This window comes from Hemicordylus capensis, chromosome 14 (genome assembly GCF_027244095.1).
Source record: "Hemicordylus capensis ecotype Gifberg chromosome 14, rHemCap1.1.pri, whole genome shotgun sequence".
In the NCBI taxonomy this organism is placed as follows: Eukaryota; Metazoa; Chordata; class Lepidosauria; order Squamata; family Cordylidae; genus Hemicordylus; species Hemicordylus capensis.
The window spans coordinates 17,276,116-17,294,716 of NC_069670.1; the positions used below are offsets into that span (position 1 = coordinate 17,276,116).

Genomic DNA, 18,601 nt, shown 5'->3' on the forward strand with positions numbered 1-18,601 from the left:
CCTCCCCCCCCCCCCAGCCGCAGCACTCCCCCTCCCCACAGCCCTGGGACTTCAGCATCGGGCTCAAAGGTGGTGTCTTGCAGGCAGGCCTGACCCCCGCGAGCCGCCTTGGAAGGGAAGAGGACCCAGGCGTCCGAAGCAGCCACCTCGGGCTGGCGCATTCATTGGTCACTTTCTTCCCTTTCTCCCCTCCCTTCCCAAATGTTTCAGGGGAGAGGCGGAGTCCGGAGTGGAGGCGGAGGGGGTGGGAAAGAGCGAGAGGGCGAGAGGCGAGGCGAGGCGAGGCTGGCGTAGCGAGGCACCCGGGCGGGGTGCAGGAGGAGACCCGGGTCCCCGGGCTGGCTGGTCCCTGCTTGCTTGGGAGGAGGAAGAAGAAAGGCAGGGAGGAGGAGGAGGAGGGGCTGAGGCCGGGCGGTGCTTGGCCGCCGCCGTCGCTGCTGCCGCCGCTGCCGCCGCTCGGGTTTGCAGGCGGATTGCAGAGCCCTCCTCCTCCTGCTGCTGCTCCTGCATCCTCTCCATCCTCGCAGCATCAGGACCACTTTCAGCATCCCTGCTGCAGCCAGAGCCGTCCAAGGAGCAGCACCGTTCCTGCACTGCTGCCTCGCCATTGTCTTCTTTGCAGCGGTTGCCTGGAAGGAGGGAGGGAGGGAGGCCGCCCCTCCCCTCCCCTCCGCTCCCCTCCCCGCTCCTGCCTCCAAGCAGGTACCCAGAGGCTGCGCCCTTGCGGGCGGGAGGGGGGCTGGGGAACGGGGTGGGGTTCCCTCCTTCCTGCATCGGGTGGCACCCGGGTCTCTTCCTCGCCCAGGGAGCTCCGGCTGGGCGGTGGGCTTCTGCCACCCTCCCCACCCCCTCCCTCCCGCCCTCCCCCCTCGATCTAAACTGGGGGTGGGTGGGAGAGGGGGCTGCGGTACCTGCTCAGGGTTCGGTCTGCGCGCGCTTGCTCTTTGGCTGGGTGGGTGAGGATCGGGGCCGTATTGCTGTGGCTGTGGGGGTCGTGCAGTGCTTGTGGGGGGCGGGAGAAGGAGGCAAGCTGAGGACATTTTGGCGGCAGTGGTGGCGGGTGGGGGCGGGGAGGTTGAGGAGGAAGAGGAGGCTGGCCGTGGGGTGGTTTTCATTTCATTTCATTTCATTTCATTTTAAATTCGTGTCCGTGCTTCTGTATCAATCGAGAAGGTGTTTTGTCTGTCACGCCTTATCTCGCAAGGTTGAGGTTATCTTTCGGCTGCCTTTGGACTTGCTTGACGACACGACATCCCCCCCAGCGGCTTTGGTGGATGGCTTTTGGACATCCTCCCCTTCTATTTCCCCCTGCATCTAAGATATTCTGATTACACACACACACCCCTAAAATGCCTGGAGGTTGGATGCCTGGAGGTTGGTTTGGGCACTGTCAGCATCCCTATTCCTCCCCTCCCCCCCGCCATGGAACTCTTAATTCTGCGATCCGGGCAATATTAGCAGCAGAATTCTATGGCAGCCCTTAGCAGCAGCAGCAGCGGCCACGGCGGTGGCAGCGGCACTGAATCTGCAATGCCACCTCCATACAGCTTCTCCTTCATTATTTACTATTAGTCACTGAGCCTTCCCCTGGCATGCCTTGCCTTTGTTATGAAGTCTTAATATTTATGATTTAATATCGGTCCACCCTCTTCACCAGATGTTGCCAATGTTGGTTAGCTGCTTTAAAAAAAAATTGGGGAAGAGGCAGAATTTTCCGTGTGCTTTTGGCTGCAGGGTAGCAGCAAACCTTCTAGTTTCCCTTTTTGACACTGGGGTGTGTGTGTGTGTGTGTGTGTGTGTGTGTGTGTAAGAGAACATTACTGCATAAATGTGTGTGTTTTTATGTGGCTGTGGGGTGGGAAGCTGGGAGGATTCTGAAACAAAAATGAAATCGATGAGTAAAAGGAGATCTTTGTCCATGTTGTATCCCTGCTGGTAAATATCTGTGTTTGAGTGGACTAGATTGCCTAGCATGGAAGGACTTCCCTGTACATGGAAAGATTCCCCCCCCCCCACTTCATTTTTTAAAAAAAGGATCTGGTCCCCTTTTTTCTCTGTGTCACGCTGGGAGCTTTGCAAGAGTGGTTTTCAATTGGGGGGGGCGGCCTTGGTGAGGCAATGTTGGTGGTGGTTTGGGGGATTCAGAGGAGGAGTTGGTGGTGGGCACAAGCCCCCCACCCCAGAACAGATCTCTGCACAACAGACATGTCTCAAGCCTTTGTCATGCGGCTGAAGCTTTCTCTGTTCCTTAGAAATGGGCATTTTCAAGGGGGGAAAGGCCCTTTTCAGAGAAAGAAAGGTGTGATTTGCTCCTATGGACATGGGAGCTGAGGCTAGCAGGTAATGCTTCCCCTCCCCTGATAGTTCTCTCTCCTTGTGTTACAGGCATTTTCTCTTTATTTGGTGTGTGGGTTACTCCAGTCCAGTGCCTTATCTCCCTTATGGTCCCCCGCCCCAGTCAAATGCTATCACGACATCAGTGACAATATAGTGTCCATACTGAAGGGGGGACATTTTAAGAGATAAATCACCAAGGGTGCCACGGCTGTCTAGAAACAGATATATTTTCAAAAACCCTCTTGGCAGTTTGCTCGATTCACAGGGGCCCTTTCTTTAGGATTAAAAGAAGCAAAGCAAAGAAATCCCCATTTCCCTCCTTGCAAATAAATAAAAACCATTGCATGGTGCTCTCTCTGGGAAAATCAGCTCCCTCCAAAGGGGAAAGCCATCACATTCGATGGTACTAATTAATTTTCACGAGGAAGCCAAAGGGAGATTTGTTAGCCCAAGAAGAATCCGTGGGTTGCAGCAGCCCGAGTGGAGGGAGGGGAGGGTGGCGACGGTCGGAGAAAGGAGCATGACAAATATGTTTTCGAGGGAAGTGCAGGCGAGAGAAATGACAGCAGCAGCAGGTACTTACAGTGGCTCAGGTGTGGGGTTCCTCTCTGAAGCACACCTGCTTGGCCCCAGGGATGCTGGCTGAGGCTGGAGTACAATACATAGGAACATAGGAAGCTGCCTTCTACCGAGTCAGACCCTTGGTCCATCTAGCTCAGGATTGTCTACCCAGACTGGCAGCGGCTTCTCCAAGGTTGCAGGCAGGAGTCTCTCTCAGCCCTATCTTGGAGATGCTGTCAGGGAGGGGATTTGGAACCTTCTGCATGCAGATGCTCTCCCCAGAGACGCCCCATCCCCTAAGGGAAAATCTAACAGTGCTCACTGACGTCTCCCATTCAAATGCAAACTAGGGTGGACCCTGCTTAGCAAAGCGGGCAATTCATGCTTGCTAAAACAAGATCAGCTTTCCTTCCATACAGTACAGGCCATTGTGCCAACACCAGGCCCAAGCTTTTGGGACGGCGCCCCAGGGACAGACATGCAGTCCCTGATGCTGGGTGTAACTCTGGGGTCCGGAGGAGAGTGGGGAGGGGCTGGTGTGGAGGATACCTCCCCCCACCCTTGTGTGCAACAGACTTGCTCTGTTCATACTAGGGGACTGCAGCTTCTGGGAAGACTCCTGTTGCAGCCAGGAGGTGATATGACCTGTTGGTACCATCTGTGCTCAGGGATGCTTGAACCGTGAGGTGTCAGATCAGCTGGAGATGCACGTTTATGGAAACCATTTCCAGCGTACTTAATGGTTCTCCAGTTCTTCCATTGTTTCATTTTCCGGTCACAACAGCCCTGTGAGGTGGGCTGAATTCCACTGGGCTGAGAGAAAGCAGCTGGCCTGAGGCTAATTGGAGGTGGGTGAGCTCACGTTCTATACACCGGTCTACCCACAAGTGTCTGTTTGATCTTGGTCATGCTGGACCTGCCTCCTATCGTATGAGGGGCGTGATAGATATTATCCCCATTTTCGCAGAACTTATTGGGATTTTGTTGAGGCCGTGAGACAGCAACGTGCCAAAGTCTGCACAGTTATCCCTTCACGCAGCAATTGCTTTGTGGGTGTGTGGGTGTGTGGATTCTGCTTTGTGGGTGTGTGGGTGTGGGGATTCTGCTTTGTGGGGGTGTGGGGGTGGGAATTCTGCTTTGTGGGTATGTGGGTTGTTGTGGGCCGTAAGAGCCAGGGGGGAAATTCTGAGTTAAGTTGCTGGATGTTAAAGAGGGTGTGATCTTCTGCTGACGGCATGATGTCCACCTGTCCACATTCTTTAAGGGCAGTGGAGACTAGTCAGACACAGCACTTTCAGAATGACCACATGTGATTCGCCCATTCAGCAGACCTTGGTAACTGACATGTTAATTGGCCACATAAAGCCGTCACAAACATGAGGGTAGGTGGGATTCTTATGCCATAAGGCCAGAGGCTCCCAATTTTGGGTCACCAGATGCTGTTGGACTACAACTCCCATCACACCGCTGCCATTGTTTAAGGGGAAGATGGGAGATGTAGTTCAACAACATCTGGGGACTCCAGGTTGGAAGCCCCTGCTTGCAAGGAAAGAAAGACTTCATGGACACCAGGCTGATTCCAGGTTTCAGGGGGGCCGGGGCAAACTGCCCTCCATGGACCCCCCTCCTTCCTGGGTGGCCCCGGAGAGAATGGCTCTGCCACAACCACCAACACACGAAAGCTGTGGTGCAGAGAGGGCCTCAAGGACCAGCAGTGGGCCTTGTGAGGCTCCTGCTGAGCCCTTTTCAGCTGCCCAGAGATACTGAACCCTCAGTGGCTAGCACTAACACTAATTGATGTGCCATGGAAATCTCGTTCCTTGTATGCAGGGCAAACAGGCAGGCTTATATTGACTAGGGGCACCCCCAAATGTGTCCTCAGCTGTCTGATGCCAGGCACTGACTGTGTTCATTTAGGATTACTGCCCAATTTAACCTTGTCTAAGGGTTAAATTGTCTTTAGGGAGTTGAATTTTGTCAGGGGTTGTTTTTAGACAGGGTTAAATTTGGAAACACCAATATTGGGCAGCAGCGATATAGGAAGATGCTGAAAGGCATCATCTCCTACTGCACGGGAGATGGCAATGGTCAACCCCTCCTGTATTCTACCAAAGACAACCACAGGGCTCTGTGGGCACCAAGAGTAGAAATCAATTTGATGGCACACTGTACCTTTAAATAGGGCTGTAATCCTGGAGTTTATCCAGATGGAAATAAGATAATGCAGGGAATGATGGGAGCTGTAGTCCTACATCATCCAGGGACCTAAGGTTGAGAACCCCTGGGATAATAACTGTCAGAAGATAAGAACATAAGAATGTAAGAACAGCCCTGCTGGATCAGACCCAAGGCCTATCTAATCCAGCCTATCTATTCCTCCTGTTTCATACAGTGGCCCACCAGATGCCTCTGAGAAGCCCCCTTCCTAATGATCCCTAGCATGGAATTTACCTTTTTCACAGCTGCCATGCACTGAGTTGACACTTTCAACTAGCTGTCCACTAGGACCCCAAGATCTCTCTCCTGGACAGCTCAGATCCCATCAGCGTATATGTGAAGTTTGTTTTTTTGGTCCCAATATGCATCACTTTACACTTGCTAACACTGAACTGCATTTGCTGTTTTGTTGCCCACTCACCCAGTTTGAAGAGATCCTTTTGGAGCTCCTGTCCTCACAATTTGTTTTGGATTTCTTCTGCAAATTTGGCCACTTTGCTTCTTACCCCAATTTCTAGGAGCACTAGTCCCAGTACAAATCCCTGGGGGACCCCACTTCTGACTCCCCTCCCTTGTGAAAACTGTCCATTTATTCCTACCCTCTGTCCCCTTAGCCCATGACTGCTAAGTTTACTCAAGAGCCTTTGGTGGGGATCTTTGTCAAAAGCTTTTGGGAAGTCTAAGTATAGTATATCAACCAGATCACCTTCATCCACGTTCCTGTTAACACTCTCAAAGAACTAGGGGAGTAGCCACCATTGTGCCGACGGGTTCAAAGAACCCGGGCCGCCAATGAAAGGGGCCGCGGAAGCCCTGTGGCTTGGGCTCTGGAGGAGCCCAGAGCAAACTCCCCCCTCCCATGCTCAGGCTGCTGAGAGCCCGGACGATCTTTCTGTCGGTTATTTCAGACAGCGCTGACTGCCCGATAGGACGTTTTCCCCTTTCTCTTCCTCTCTGGAGGGAGAGAAAGGGGGAAACATCCTATCAGGCAGCCGGTGCTGCCTGAAATGACAAGCTGAGAGCTCTCTCGGGCTCTCGACTGCCTGAAATAACAGATGGAGAGTTTACTTGGGCTCTTGGTGGCCCGGGCAGGAGGGAGGAGTTTCCTCTGGGCTCCTCCAGAGCCCGAGCCACACCCCCGTGAGTGTGACGACACATGCATGGGCGTATGTGGAGGGGGCCGCCAAGTGGGGCTGGACCCTGGCCGCTGTTTGTCTAGCTCCGCAGCTGCAAAGAACTCCAAGAAGTTCGAGAGGCAAGACTTGCCCTTGCAGAAGCCAGGCTGGTTCTCTTCAGCAAGGCCTGTTCTTCTGTATGTTTAACAATTTTGTCCTTAAGTATGCCTTCCATCAATTTACCCGGCACAGAAGTTAAGCTAACTGGCCTATAGTTTCCCGGATCCCCCCTGGATCCCTTTTTGAAAATGGGAGTTACATTAGCTACTTTCCAGGCCTCTGGTACCATTTCACATTTGAGTTCCTTCAGAACTCTTGGTTGGATGCCATCTGGTCTTGGTGATTTGTTAATTTTTAGTTTTTCAAGACAGTTTAGTACATCCTCTCTCGTTACCTCAAATTGGCCCAGTTCTTCAGCTTCCAAGCCTGAGAAGCTCAGTTCTGGAGAAGGTATATGGTCAGTATCATCTGACGTGAAGACAGATGCAAAGAACTCATCCAGCTTCTCTGCAATCTCCTTATCCTCAATATTATTATTATTATTACATTTATATCCCGCTCTTCCTCCAAGGAGCCCAGAGCGGTGTACTACATACTTGAGTTTCTCTTTCACAACAACCCTGTGAAGTAGGTTAGGCTGAGAGAGAAGTGACTGGCCCAGAGTCAGCCAGCTAGTTTTATGGCTGAATGGGGATTTGAACCTGGGTCTTCCCGGTCCTAGTCCAGCACTCTAACCACTACACCATGCTGTGTCCCTTTCACACCCACATTGTCTAAGGGTCCTTCCACCATGTTTAAGGTGGAAGGACAATACCCACTATTGGGCCAGAATCTGTACTAGGAATCTGGATTTTGGCTGCAGTCTGTACTGGGAGACCTGCATTTGAGTCTCACCTCCACCACAGGCAAGCTGGCCTCACTTTCTCCCATCTGTAAAGTCAGGACAACAGTGAAATGCCTCCAGAGTTGTCTGCTACTCAATGGTCTGCAGGTTCTGTGGAGGCAGGATGCCTCTAAGCACCAGTTGCTGGACAGCAAGAGAGGGAGAAGGCTGTTTGCCCTCATTTCTTGCTTGTGGTCTTCCCAGAGGCATCTGCCTGGCTACTGTGGGAAACGGGATGCTGGACTCCACAGACTTCTGGCCTGACCCAGCACAGAGGGTGTGTGCACTGTAGACGGCAAAGCTTTTGCACATTTAAATTGGTACAAATGGCATGAGAAGCAGTTTTGTGGTTGTGAATAGAAAGGAACGCACCCCTCTGCCCTCTTTCCAGCAATGAGGGAAATGAACTTAGCTAGGGGCAGAGGGCAGGGTCAGGGGGGAAATGCTGAGTGTTGTTAAGGGGAGATGAGTGAGAAGAACTGGTCTTGCCGTAGCAGGCCTGAATGGTTCCCTTGGCTAAGCAGGGTCCACCCAGGTTTGCATTTGGGTGAGTGAGTGCTGTCCGCTGCAAGAGAATTCCCCTTAGGGGATGGGGCTGTAGCTCACTGGTAGAACGTCTGTTTTGCAGGCAGAAGGTCTCAGGATCAATCCCTGGCAGCATCTCCAGGTAGGGCGGGGAGAGATTCCTGCCGGAAACCTTGGAGAGCTGCTGCCAGTCAGTGCAGACAATAGGCCCTAGAAGATGGACCAATAGTCTGATTCATGAAGAGGAAGCTTTCTGTGTTCCTGTGAGTGAGAGACAGATATAGCTGTCCCATTGTGGATACAATTCACGGGGAAAACCAACAAAGGTAGTTTTCAGATCAGGTTTTCAGATCGGCAAAGACACCCTGGCAGCAGCAGACACTTTTGCAATAACCGTATGCACTTCATCAGATGTGTGAAGTGTGCTCCTCAGTTAACAAGTATACATGGGTATGTGCACCTGAGGAAATGGGGTCTTGTCCACAAAAGCGTCTCTCTCGTTATTTATTTAGTGCTATCCACACACGTCGTGCTTTGCAAGGAATGAGAGGGCAGGTCCCTGCTCTCAAGAGCTTACAATCGAGACGGGAAAGTGGGGAAAGTGAGGTGGTGGAGTGGGATAAACTGGTGAAGAATAGGTAGTTTAGTCACATGTACTTCAGCTTCATTGCAGAAGGCGATGGGGACAAAGGGGTGGGGTGCCAGAGGCCAGCCTCACAGAAAGCAGACTAGAAAGCACAAAATTATATTTGTTCATCTTAAAAGACTTGGAGGCTATTCACACAATTGCAGAAAATCGGGCTAGCCTTGGCTAGCCCGATTTTCTGCAATCGTGAGAACCACTGGGCCCGGCTGTGAGCCGAGTAACCTGCTCAAGTAGCCCGACCCTAAAACCGGGTTTGCAGAGTGAGTGCTCCACAAACCCGGGTTTTTTGATTGCGCCGCGGCTACTCATGAGGAGACCCCCAGAGGGGAGGCAAAAAGCCGCTTCCTGGCTCCGGGGGTCTCGCGAGCATACCCCGCGCACTCACACAGGGCATGCTGGGGCTTTTGGGGGTCGATTGGCCCCTGCTCCCCCCAGCTCCATCACGGAGCCGGCAATCGTGTGGGCAGCTGATCCGGCCACCCAGGGCTCCCGCCCCAGTCACTCTCCAAATCTGGGTCTCACTGATCGTGAGACCCGGCTCTTGATGTTGTTGCTGCCACTGAGTAACAGGGCTATCTCTCTTAAAGCTGAATCCATGGGGAAGTTCTCTTGCACCAGCCCCATAGAAATGTATGTGTAGTGCATGTGGATTCAGTGTGCTTTGGTGGGGTTTGTGCGGGAGCAGTTCTCAGTGGATTGTACTCTGTGTTAGTGTGTTGGGCCAGGATTGGGGAGACTCAAATTCAAATCCGCGTTCAGCCATGAAACTCCCTGGGTGACTCTAGGCCAGTCACTTTTCTCTCAGCCTAACGTTGTGAGGATAAGCATAACCATGTGTACAATGCTCTGGGCTCCTTCGAACAAGAGCAGGATATAAATATTTAAATAATAACAACAATAACAAATAAATAAAATAAATAGTAGGAAGGGTGGGAAGTGTTTGGATTCCCTGCCACAGGGACACACAAATCTCTGAAATTTGCACTCACTCTGCAGAACTTGGGTGCTAGGGAGCGAGGCAGAGGAGACATTTTTTAAAAGGTCTTCTCACACACACACACACACACACACACACCTTGCATTTTCTTCCCCTTGAATAGTTTACAGAGCTTCCCCTTGGAATATTTCGCTGGAGGAGGCGTTATCGCTTCAGATAAAACGGCAGCATAACCCTCTTGAGAATTCCTCCTTCTGTTGTGGCTCCTTATCATCCCCTTACAATGTTCACACGAGAGTTCAACTTTCTTTAATTCACTCCAGTGTGTGTGTGTGTGTCTGTATCCAAAAGCGCTTTCTTTTTCCCCCTCGGAGCCTTTTCTTCCTTGGCTGCCCATGTCTCCTTTCTTTTCTTTCCCCCCTCTCCAATTATAAAGCAAAATCACTATTCTAGCAAATTGGTACTTTTGAGCATTTGTCAGGATGGGAAGAATGCAGCCATCTCTCCCACAGCGTATTCTTTAAGACATGTCCTTCTGTGGGTTCAGCCCACCTATCCTATTTTGGTGTTTTAAAGTGTTGGCCCAGATAAATTTTACATGAATATTTTTTCTCCCTACAACAAGAAAAAACACACAACAAGCCCTTGGGCTGGCTATAATTGAATTGTGTTTCCCTCTTCCTCTTGGCCATCTGAAATGTGATTTGTGATCCCCCCCCTGCCCGCCACAAACATGGATTTGAAACTGATCTTGCAAACAGGTTTAACAGCTGATCTTGTCATGAAAGAGACCTGCCAGGTTGTGCTAGAGAGTGGAGAGGCGAGTTCGCCGGCATCCACACAGATTAAATTTTGTATTCCTGTGTACACTGGGTGAAAGGGCCTCACAAATCTATTAACACAGCAATCCTCTGTCCTCATTGCGAAGAGCGTTTTTAATGTGAAATCAGTTTCATCAGCCTTTCATTGCTTGTCCTCATGGCAACCCTGAGAGGAAACTTGCTACCCGGGAAGGCTAGTCCCATTTTACAGGTCTAAAAACGGAGACTGGCAGAGAATCACTTGCCCGGGGCTACACAGCAGGGGGGTACTCAAGACCCTGATATTGAAAACCCTAGATTTCTGACTTGACCACACCCAGTTGTGGAGGTACCTGGGTTCCAGCTGGGTGCAGGGAGAGGGGAACAACCCGACTGGAGTGGATTTGATCTTGGTGCACACCTGCCAACATGTCCCTATTTCCCCATTCAGGTGAACGGGGAAATAGGGACATGTTGGCAGGTATATTGGTGGTGGTGCAGGTGGCCTAACATTCTGACAGTGGGTGGAAGTTTATGGGGAGCAGCTGCTGTGTGTGCGTACTGTGTGTTGTGTATGTGAGGCCTCCCAGTGTGTTGTTGGTAGTGGTTTTGGCTGTCCTTGGCGGTGTCTGGCTTGGCTCACTCGCTTGAGCTTTCTGGGCAGGAATCTTTCCGGAGGCCCGCCTGCTCTTTGGTTGTGAGCTGGCTCGAGCTGTGGAGTGGCCCTTTCCTTGGAGAGGCAGTTTGGTCTCATGGCCTTGGGGTCAACCACGTGCTTCTGGGTTGGGGAGTGGACCCAGCCAGCCTGCTTGCTGCCCAAGCAGATGGGGGGATTCCCATATTGAGAGCCAGTGTGGTGTAGTGGTTAGAGTGCTGGACTAGGACCAGGAAGATCCGAGTTCAAATCCCCATTCAGCCATAGAACTAGCTGGGTGACTCTGGGCCAGTCACTTCTCTCTCAGCCTAACCTACTTCACAGGGTTGTTGTGAAAGAGAAACTCAAGTATGTAGTACACCGCTCTGGGCTCCTTGGAGGAAGAGCGGAATATAAATGTAATAATAATTATAATAAATAATAATAATATTCCACATGCTGGCTGCGTTTGGTGAGGGGGCAAGAAGGGGTCAAAGGTAGGGAAAGAAGCAGGCTTTCCATGATGTCACAGAATACTCACAAACATTCTAACTGTTCAGGTGGGAGCTGCTAGCAATAGAATGCAAGGGATCCAACAGGCTGCTGTCTGTTAGGAGGTGTCAGGGGTAGAGTCTGTCAAACTCATTGGAAGCCATTATTCCCTGTTCTCAGAAGCAGGGGCGTAGCTAGGGGAGAGGGGGCCCGTGTTCACCCCGTTCCCCGGTGGCTCCTCAGAGTGAGGGAGATAATGAAAAAAATAGGGAGTGGTGGAGCTGGGCGGTCCTCAGGAGCTGGGGGCCTGAGTTATTTGAGCCCATCTGCTCAAGTATAGCTGCACCCCTCCCCAGAAGTGCTCTGTGTGTGGTTCTGTGGTGAGAGAAAAGTGCTCTGTACATGCTCAAAGCAACTCTTGGTTATTTCTCCATCTCAGCCCTGGTACTCAAAACAAGTTGTGCAGTTGAATTAGAGAAAGCCCCAATGAATCCCCCTTAGAGCAGTGACTAACTTTTCACAATAGAAGTGCTGAGATTTGATCTCCACTCCCTAATCCCAGATGTCTGTAGGCTGACGGTGGAAATGCAAACTGCACATGCCCAGAGACACTCTTAATGGCTGCTTTGCAGAGCTTGGGCCTTGGCACTGAAGGTTAAACCATGCTCAGAAAAGGCTGCCAGGCGCAGAGTCTGCAGGGCCTATTTTGATATTCTGGATAGGATGCCAAAATACCTAGGAATAGAAGGCTGTTTCTTTCCTTCTTATAAGAAACTAAGAACTGGCTGGCACCTGCCTATTTCCTGTCTGCAAACATTCCTCACTCACCAGTACCAGAGAGATGCTGTGATGTCATGGAATGCTTGCAAACATTCTAACTGTTCAGCTGGGAGCTGCTAGCAATAGAAGGTTGCAAAATATTCCAGCTTGTGCGATGAAAGTGAGAGGTCAGGCTGGTTGAGAGAGAAAAAAAGATCTCATAGGAGGGCTTATGGTCCTAGAAGGGTTCTGTGTCCTCAGTGGGAAATGCAGCGGAGAAGCCAAAGGCCTTTTTGCCTGGGTGAGACAGGAAGAGAGGGAAGCTGCATAGATAACTGCCTTCAGATATCTGTCACATAGAAGCAAACTCTTTTGCTCTCTTTAGCTTTCTCTTTTGCTCCTGAGGGCAGGACTAGAATCGATGGCTTGAAACTACAAGTGAGCAGATTTAGGCTAGACATTGGGAGGAATTTCCTAACTGCAAGAACTATTGGACAGTGGAACAGTCTGCCTCATTCCGCGGACTTTCCTTTGCTGGAGGTTTTCCAGTGGAGGCTGGGCAGCCATCTGTCAGGGATGCTGTGGCAGAGAAGACCTCCAAGGTCCCTTCTAACTCTGAAATCCAAGGCTCCCATCTATGTGTGTGTGTGAATATATTGAGGGGCAATTGGATGCAGCCCGCCCGTCAAATCTTTTGGCTGCAGTTCTGCTGTCAGTTAATAATATTATTTAAGCAGCACCAGACAGAGAGAGGCTGGCAGGGCTGGGCAGCGTGGGAGGCAGAAAGGCAGCGGAATGAACATGGCACTTCTAGGTCCCGGAGATCCCCTTTCTTTGAGGCCGTCTTCAGCTTGGTGCCATTGCCTGTCTCGGAGGCCGCTTCTGGGGAGAAGGTGGCAAGAGAGGCCGGGCGTTCCAGAGTCATCTGCAGTGGCTACTGAGAAACAGTTCCGTGCAGATCAGGAAGAAGAAGATCCAAACTGGAGAATACGGGCAGAGGGTGGCTAGGGCAGGGGTGACTAACTTTGGCCCCCAGATCCTGATGGACTACAGCTTCCATCGTTCTAAGCCCTAAGGCCATTGTGGCTGAGGATAATGGGAGTTGTGGTCAACAACGTCTGGGGTTTGAGGACTCTTGGGTTAGGGGATAGTCCTACCTGCAGCGGAAGTCGTGCAATGATATCTTCCCAGGAACTAGGTTATGGGATTTGCTGCCTTTGCAGGTGACAATTTGTGTACCCTGTTTACCCGAAAGGAGGACTAAGGTTCCCCCCCTCCGCCCCAGTAGTTTAATTTAAAAACTGGCAGTTGTTTTAAATTCAGGGTTCTCTTTCTTTTGGGTAAAGGTCAAGTGTGCTGTCGAGTCTATTTCAACTCCTGGCCCACACAGAGCCCTGTGGTTGTCTTTGGTAGAATACAGGAGGGGTTGACCATTGCCTCCTCCCACCCAGTATGAGATGATGCCTTTCAGCATCTTCCTAGATCGCTGCTGCCCAATATAGATGTTTTGGGTAAATATGTATATATCCTTTTTTAAGGAGTTGTCAAAGGCAGGGTTATCTTAAATTCAGGGTCCTCTTTCTTTTGAGTAAATAATGTATTTTTATTAAAGTGGACTTCAATTCAGGGTTGTCTTCCTTTTGGGTAAATGTGGACTTGTATGTATTCATTTGATATATTTAGAACCTGCCTTTCAGGACAAGGTCTTCATAGGCTGGCTGGCAATTTAAAAACAACAAAAACAGTGACCAAAAGAGGTAGCAGCAGAACTCTTGGAATAATTCAGCGTGGAGGAAGCCCATGGGAGGGCCTTTTGGGGCATTGTCTGTGCATGCTTGAAACTGCCCCGGGCCTTGAGAAAAGGCTCGGGGGCTAAGCCCGGGTGAACCTAGATGCAGCTCTGGGAGCTGGCGTCTGTCAGCTCTGCTAGGGTGAATTCTCCGCATGAATTAGTGCTGGCTTGTGAAAAGCTGCAGCATTCTGGGAGCGAGATGACGCTGAGACCACTAGGAATGTGTGTGCCGAGTGGCGGGGACCTCTCTGCCGGGAGGCTAATGTTTCAGAACATCTTTGGCAGGGCATGCTGGTGGGGCCCACAGGAGGTCTGAGTGGGGGCTGTCTGTCTGAGGAGGGTCACAGGTGGTGGTACAGAGGTCCTGTCTCAAGGACTTAGTTGCACCCTAGATACTAAGGTTAGTTGCCCAGTGAGCTTCTCTGTTTTTCAAGCAGGTTGTGCAAAACAAACAAACGAACAAATAAATAAATCGAACCCTGCCATGTGAGAGCCATTTCCCTCTCTGCCAGCCTCCACACAGTGATGCTCTTTTCTCCGTGTTGGGAGGGCCCTTTAAGAGAGACAGAGTCCTCTTTTAAGAGCTCTGTGGGGATAGCATTGGGAAGGGCTGCACTTCCCAGCTTGCTGTGCATGCAGGGAGCCACAGATTTTGGCGTGGCTCGCTAGCCAGCTGTTGGTCGTGGTTGCCACCAATCCGGTCTCTTTCCTCAGACCTTGCGCATAGGCAGAGGAGAGAAACAGGTCTGTTGTGTGCACCGGAATATGGAGAGGATAAGATGGTGCAGTGGGGAAAATGACTTGACTAGCAAGCCAGAGGTTGCTGGTTCGAATCCCTGCTGGTATGTTTCCCAGACTATTGGAAACACCTATATCGGGTAGCAGCCATATCGGAAGATGCTGAAAGGCATCATTGCACACTGCGCGGGAGATGGCAACGGTCAACCCCTCCTGTATTCTACCAAAGACAACCACAGGGGGCTCTGTGGGTGCCAGGAGTCGACGACACCGACTCAACGGCACACTTTACTTTAAGAAACAGGAAGGATTCCTGCTGTTTCTTACCTTCTCAAAAACAGCCGTGCAAATGAGACCTCTAGTGAGGAAAACCGTGTGGCGATGGGTGTTCTGTTCGCCAGAGGGCTCCAGGCATTCACCGCTGGCGAGCTGGCAAGTAGATTTGTAGACGCCTCTGTGCACGCCTTCCAAGATGGTGCAGGGGTTAAGAGGGCCCTGCTTCTCTTAAAGGAGCCAAGGGTGCAAGGGGTCATCTCCCAGGGGGCCAGGGGAAGAGTGCGGAGCATTCAGTTTCACACAGGCCCCATAAGCAACCGAGTCAGAGAGCCACACTGAGGGTTGATGGGGGCTGCCCCTGGCCCCCGCTGGGGCTTTACAACGAAGAACACTGCCATGGTCTAGGCCTTGCACATCTGTACCAGATGTGGGACCAAGCGATAGGAGAGCTGGTCATGGAGAGGAGAGCTGGTCTGGTGGTAGCAAGCAGGACTTGTCCCCTTAGCTAAGCAGGGTCCACCCTGGTCGCCTATGAATGGGAGACTAGAAGTGTGAGCACTGGAAGAGATTCCCCTCAGGGGATGGAGTGGAGCCGCTCTGGGAAGGTTCCAAGTTCCCTCCCTGGCAGCATCTCCAAGATAGGGCTGAGAGAGGATCCTGCCTGCAACCTTGGAGTAGCCGCTGCCAGTCTGTGAAGACAATACTGAGCGAGATAGACCAATGGTCTGACTCAGTATATGGCCGCTTCCTCTGTTCCTATGGAAGCGTCAGGTCAGGAGGAGCCTTTTGTCGGCCTGTGTGTTGACTCGTCCAGCCCCTCTTGGCTTGGCAAGGAGGACCCCTTGGCTTCAGTCCTCCTTTGCCTTCAGTTGCAGAGGGAGAGACAAGCAGAAGCCGAGGCTGCTTTTCCTTGTCAGAGGATGTCAGTCAAACTCCAAATGTGAATTTTGGTCAACAAAGCCTCAGAGATAAAGGGTGGGTGGGTGGAGGAAGCAAAGTATCTGTTGCAGAGCTCTGCGGAGGCATCAAGACTCAGGTCTCCTGCTCTCGCCACGGTATCTTGGGTGTGACTAAAGCAGGGCTCCCCCCCCCCTGGCTTTTTGCTGTGAAGACTGTGCCAGCTTCCAAACTTCTGGGGCGAGCTTTCACAAACTTGCCTTCTTCACACTCTCAAAGGATTCTGGAGGCACTTGCGCTGGGAGAGATTAGAGCAAAGCTTTCTTCTTTGTGTTTCTCCACCCAGGGGGTCGCCAGATTGCCAGGCCATTAAAAGCTTGAATGGCCCTTTCCCTCTCTCTCCGTTTTGACTCTTCTATTTCTGCTTTTCCACATTGACTTCTGATGGCTCCTTAATGGCCCACCCCTGTTAGGAGGAAAGAGGGAGCTGCTTTCTTGATGGAGGAGGAGGCAGCAGCAGCTGTTCTCCGGCCTTTGGCAGGGAGCAGTTTCTAGGCCTGTACCCAGACCAATTTGCCAGGGTTTAGATTCCAAAGGGAGAGGGGCAGACCGGCTGGAAAACATCTGAGACAGAGGTAAAGAGGTTCCAGGATGAAAGGCGAGCTTTCCCTAGCAAGGCCCAGCTATTTAAAAAGCCAGAGCCAATGCACGGACACATCCGTAACATCAAACGCTGAATGGAGAAATCCAGGTAGATTTCACATGGGGCAGAACTCCATTCATAGGAACACAGGAAGCTGCCTTATACTGAGTCAGACGATGGTCCGTCTAGTTCAGTGTTGCCTACTCTGACTGGCAATGGCTCCACGGGTTTCAGAGAGGCGTCTCTCTTTATTTAGCAGGGGGAGAGCAACCGGCCCTATCCATCCCCATCACAGCATCCCTCCAGTGGCTATTGCTGGTGTCTATCTTATGTTTCTTTTTTAGATTGTGAGCCCTTTGGGGACAGGGGGCCGTTTTATTTATTTTATTTATTTGTTTGTTTGTTTGGTTATATCTGTGTAAACTGCTTTGGGAACTACTGCTGTTGAAAAGTGGTGTATAAATATTTGTCGTATTCATATTCGTAGCAGGTGCTCTACCATTGAGCTATGTCCTCATCCCCTAAGAGGGACGTCTTACAGCAGGCAGTGCTCATGTGGAGTCTCCCATCCAAATGCAAACTAGGGCAAGCCCTGCTTAGCAAAGGGGTCAATTTGTGCTCCCAGCCACCAGACCAAGCTCTCTTGATCTTGAATCCCATGATCTGATCTAAATATTTTGTGGGGGGGAAATCCTGCCTCCTGGGTGCTCTTCTTGCTTCATGAGGGTCTAGTAGCCCGCAACGGAGTCAAATACATTCTTCAAGGGCACAGGATGCTAGAGAGGTGTCCCCCCCCCCACCCTGCCGGTCCCTGCCACACACACTCCTGAGCCATTAATTTCAGCTGATAAATCTGCAGAGCTGTCTCAAATAATGTCAGGAGGAGAGGCTTTTGGGAGCAAATGGATCAAGCAAAACCGCGCTTTGGTCACGGGGGTGGGATGAGATTCATCCATGAGTTGCAGAGGAGGAAAGGGGTACCAGGACTCTGTGGCCTGGAATTCCTTGCTTCTCTGCCCATGCAGTTGGAGAGGGGGCTGATAGGAAATAGGCGATTTTAAAAAAGAAAGAAAAAGCTTTCGTTTCTGAACATGCCTCCTGCAAGTAAGAACCTTCACATCTAATGCAGATGCTAGAGAAAATGGCAGGAAACAATCTGGAACCGGGAAGCTGCTGGACTTATTTGTTCTTATTTATTTATTTATTTATTAAATTTATCTCCCGCCTGACCCCAAAGGCTCTAGGGATGGGGAATTATGGGAGAAGGGACTCTGCCCCTTTTTGTGATGCTTCCCTTTACTGTTGTTTGGGGAAGCTAAAAGGATTCCTTCTAAAACTTGGAGCTTCTGGATTTCATTCAGGGCCTCCGCACGCCCCCCCCAGCACCCCACAATTCAAGCCCTGCCAAGGGATGACAATTATTCTAGATCAGGGCTGCACAGCTTCGGCCTTCCAGCTGTTTTTTTGGACTACAAGTTCCCTCACCTGCAGTTGCAGTGGATAGTAGTCAGAGATGATGGGAGTGTGTAGTCCAGCCTCTGCAGGAGGGCAGCCCTGCTCTGGGTCCAGCAGTTCAGGATAAAATGTGGTCACGTGACTCCTGGGTAGCCCCATTGCTCCCCAAGCCTCTTGCCTTCCTCTGGGCATCACACCTCACTGGCTACAGCTGTTCTGAGGTGCAAGAGAGCTCCTTTCAGGCGTCTGCCCATTGCTAGGGAGGCACAGTAGGGCCCATCCCAACACCAGGGTGCCTCGGGTTTGCGAAAAGAAACTGGCACAGGGACCCTGACTGTGCCAGAGAGGAGAGCTGGTCTGGTTGTAGCAAGCATGACTTGTCCCCTTAGCTAAGCAGGGTCTGCCCTGGTTGCATTTGAATGGGAGACTAGAAGTGTCAGCACTGGAAGAGATTCCCCTCAGGGGATGGAGCCGCTCTGGGAAGAGCAGAAGATTTCAAGTTCCCTCCCTGGCAGCATCTCCAAGACAGGGCTGAGAGAGATTCCTGCCTACAACATTGGAGAAGCTGCTGCCAGTCTGTGAAGACAATACTGAACTAGACAGACCAGTGGTTTGACTCAGTATATGGCAGCTTCCTATGTTCCTGTGTACTTAGAGGGGCCACTCTGAGGCTCTCTAGCTGTTGTTGGACTACACCCCCCATCATCCCCAGTTGCAATAAACTGTGGCTGGGGGTGATGGAAATAGCAATCCTGCAACAGCTAGAGATCCTCAGGTTGGCCAGCCCTGGCAACAGAGCATGGGGCACCCCAAAAGCTGAGCTCCCAATAATAA

The 18,601-nt window shown here is 51.3% G+C and overlaps 1 protein-coding gene across 20 annotated transcripts in view; it reads left to right on the plus strand.

Moving 5' to 3' along the window:
* The first annotated feature begins 248 nt into the window (after positions 1-248).
* Positions 249-18,601, plus strand: part of NRXN2 (neurexin 2) — a 366,798-nt gene continuing 348,445 nt past the window's right edge. For all 20 annotated transcript variants that reach the window (XM_053278159.1, XM_053278172.1, XM_053278167.1 and 17 more), the window contains exon 1: positions 249-702. The gene's annotated coding sequence lies outside the window, so the exon portion shown is untranslated. The remainder of the gene's footprint in view (positions 703-18,601) is intronic.